Below are 4,261 nucleotides of genomic sequence, written 5' to 3'. Positions count from 1 at the left end.
TTAGGGTCATTGTCTTGTTGGAAGGTAAACCTTCGGCCCAGTCTGAGGTCCTGAGCACTCTGGAGAAGGTTTTCGTCCAGGATATCCCTGTACTTGGCCGCATTCATCTTTCCCTCGATTGCAACCAGTCATCCTGTCCCTGCAGCTGAAAAACACCCCACAGCATGATGCTGCCACCACCATGCTGCACTGTTGGGACTGTATTGGACAGGCGATGAGCAGTGCCTGGTTATTAGTATGGTCAAATAAAAATATTATTATTTTAATAATATTTTCTTCTCATGCAATCAATACTAATTGGTTTTGAGTAATAAATTGCATTTGTCATTCCATGCAAAACTTGGATGTTATTAAAGAAGTTGACGCTGCTTTAAACTCTTTACCGCATTAAAAGCTATTTCCTGAATGTTTCAAAATTTGCTTGGCATCCTATTTGCACATTCCTGCAAATGTTGCCAAATGCCAACCGTGACGACCGCTCTGCTGTCCCACACAGCTCAGTCTTGTATAGGTAAGAGGTATAGTCTTGTAACAGCCTACAAAAGACTTGAACTATATATATATACTTGCTCACATGTCCATAGCTCTTACAGGACACGTTACATATGTTTGTGTGGTGCAAGTGATTAAAAAAAAGTCAGAGGGTGGGGTTAATCTTTCTTTGTTCATTTATGGTGAACAACCCTATAGAAAAATGTTGTAAGGCACAATAGTGTGAATGACCTGTACGTAGATGTGTGTCATGTAGAGTACATTCAGGTTTCATTTACACAGTCTAAAGTAAAGAACTCTGTATATGACAGTACTGTCAGTAACGTGGCAAACTGCTTTGGAGGAGTATGCATGCAGTGGGGCAGCTTGGCTTCACAGACTCTTTAAATTTAAAATGCATTAGGATGAAGTTGACAACTTCAAACCTGCTGTGTTTTTACTGCTTTGGAATAGCTGTAAATAGTCTGAGATCAGCAGCCCATCAAGGCTTCCCTACAGCAATAATTGATAGCCACAAACCAGCCAACAATTATCAAGCTTCTCATCACTCACGGTCTTAAATAACCTCGGGGGGATGTAGTGTTTAGTTCCAACATAAACAGCTAAAGCAAAACATGATTCATAGGGAGCATATAGTGTTTTGAGTTCTAAATTAAAAGAAAGAAGTGCATTAAATGTTGTAATATGTTAAATGTCAAAACCCATGGAAGCGCCCTCACTTAGAGCTGACAAGTTATCATTTTGCTTTGTAACCATTGCTAACTTTTAAGTCCAAGTCAACTTTTTAAATTATCATCCATAAACTGAATAATTCAGCTGCATAAGTTTGCAATAGACAGAATAATCTTTTCAGTCTACGTTTTCTTTAAGCTTTAAATGTTTTATTTTTGTGTATCTTACTGTGGTACATGTTTGAAGGAAAAAGGTCTAAATCTTTTTATCACCACAGTCATCAAGACATCCAGGGTTTGCTTTTATTGGCCATGATCCATACTAGGTCCTGAATTACAATACAGTAGTGACCCTAATCAAATGCCTCCTGACACGTGAAAAGCATCTGAACCTGACATACCTTTCACTATATGGTTTCCGCAGTCAAAACAACATTTATTTATGACCACGCCAACTGTTAACATGGAGTTCGAGCAAACAGCTGCAAGCTTAGCGCAGCATCAACTCATTACCTTTCATATATATGGCTTATTTTAGTTTACTGCAGTTCTGAGCTTTGTACATTTGTACACTAAATTATTTATTTAATATAAACTATTAATTGCAACAGATGCTATAGCATGATTAAGTCTGAGAACCTTTATCAATGTATTGATAATTAGCCTATATATATATATATATATATTAAACTCTATATTAAGTGAAAGGTGACAGTAAAAGTGTAACCAAATATGGTTTCCCATACTCGGAATTTAACCCATCCAAGTGCACACCCGAAGCAGTGGGCAGCCATGTGCTGTGGCACCCGGGGAGCAGTTGGGGGTTCGGTGCCTTGCTCAAGGGTCTCACCTCAGTCGTGGTATTGAGGGTGGAAGAGAGCGCTGGTCATTCACTCCCCCCACCTACAATACCTGCTGGTACAGAGACTCGAACCCGCGACCTTTGGGTTACAAGTCTAACTCTCTAGCCATTAGATCATGACTGCCCCTAAACACAGTATATTAAACTCTATAGAGTTTAATTTAATAGTAGCTTTGTTGTATTGAACTAATCAGTCTAATTTGTTGCACAATTGCTTATGAGTAAACCTCTAGTGAAAGATTTCAATGCTTACCTCTGTAATATTTTCTAATAAGTGGACTGCTGCAGTGTAAATGAGGTTACCTTATAATAACTCATGGATCATTTGATATTTTTATATAACAAGGTAATATAATCATTTTTATTTTATCACTGTAACATGAAGTTAAAGAAAATTTAATGGAGACTCCAAAGAGAAACTGCCTGGAATCAGTCATTAAGTTTTTATTCTCCGAGGGACATCACAAGCTTATTTCCAGATATTGGTTTGATTTGATTTGATATGTGGTTATAGTCAAAAAATTGGATACAACCAGTCGAAGGACTGGTACATGACATATTATTGGAAGTCCACCCCAGAAATCTCTGGGATAAGTTCATTCTGACCAGCTCTGAGAAATAGCAACCACGCACTGTCCGATTGCAACTGAACCATTATTATATTGACCTAAATAACTGTTGAGTAGCTTCAATAATCCATGAAGTGAAGAGGACCATTATTTACCCATCGTACCTGATTCACGGGTGACAACTTCCAGACCGCTAAACTCCTGGGCAAAGTTTAGTCCTCCCTTGGGCTAAACACCGCCGTTTGTTATATTGCGACCCCATATGTTCAATTTAACATTAAGCTATTTGGAGTTTAAATGTTTCCACAAAAACAAACAAACAAAAAAAGCCACAAAGCCAACATCCATGAAAGAGCTGCAAATGCTAAAACTTGAATCACAGACACCAGTACTAAAGAGCAGAAAAGATTCATAAAACCTAGACAGTTGGATCATCGAGATGAAATTTAGCGTCTGCCCTGGCCAGATAAATCATCTGACATGAAAATCATCAAACCACTGTAGGCAGTTTTGGAGAGAACAGTAAGAAGCTGATTCTCTTCTTCAGCATCTCTGAATCTATTAGCAGATTTTCTGATGGACGACATTCTACTGTAGACTATTCAGAAGTTGTATGAATCTATTCTGAGAATGTTGGAAGTTGTATTAAAGGCTAATGAAGGTAAAACACCTTAATAATGAAATATTGCCCATAATATTTCCCAGGTGTTTTCATTATTATTATTTTAACCCTGTGATTATAATATAAACAATAGGCTTACACTGTAAAAAGTCATTAGTTGAACTTACTAGGAAAACCTGTGGAAACTGATTTTTCCAAACCAGTAAGACCTTCATTCATCTTTGGAACACGAATGAAGATATTTTTGATGAAATCTGAGAATGCTTGTAAACAAGGCACAGTGCATGCGTGTTCTACGTCAGAACGCCGGCTCCTGCGTCAGCAGCATCACACGTATGTGTCGTGGTACTCTCGTGAACGATGTCCTTTCTTTCTTTCTGGGTCTTGAACGTGGTAGTTGTGTTGCTGTCAATGTAGAAAGCTCTTGGATTTCATCAGAAATATCTTAAATTGTGTTCCGAAAATGAACAAAGGTCTTATAGGTTTGGAACGACATGAGGGTGAGTAATTAATGACAGATTCCATAGAATTAATTCCATAGCTTCCGTATTTTAATAAGTTTTTCAGCAGTTGAGCTCTCTTTTCACTCAAACAAGTAGAACTTCCAATTCCACTGCATGAGTTTAAGTCCCCAAAAAAGAGCACATAGAATATGACAAGAAACTGGTTATAATTAGTGCTGGGCATTGACGCACATTTAAAAACTATTTTAAATGAAGTTTCTACTCCAAATAATTTCCTGAAATATAAACATTTAAACAGTGGTTGTGATGATAACTTGTTTTCATGACATTTGTTCAAACATTAAATGCTGAAAAACGGATTACATAAGACATGATCAATTTCATTAAGTTGTACTGTATCGCTCAACATACTTTGATGATGCTTACTCACGTTTATTTCATGTTATAACTAGCAGTAAAGAGGAAGATCGATGCTTGTAATCTAGCTTGTAAGCCACTGGCTAGCTAGTACGCTAACTGACGGTTACAGTAATGCTTGTCAGTAAAAACTAATAAAATCTGCCTTTTCTTTTCCTCAAAAA

Source organism: Sinocyclocheilus grahami, unplaced genomic scaffold (assembly GCF_001515645.1).
Source record: "Sinocyclocheilus grahami isolate Dianchi unplaced genomic scaffold, SAMN03320097.WGS_v1.1 scaffold92.1, whole genome shotgun sequence".
Classification (NCBI taxonomy): Eukaryota; Metazoa; Chordata; class Actinopteri; order Cypriniformes; family Cyprinidae; genus Sinocyclocheilus; species Sinocyclocheilus grahami.
The sequence above is the reverse complement of the archived record's forward strand: the minus strand, read 5'-3'. Positions refer to the sequence as shown.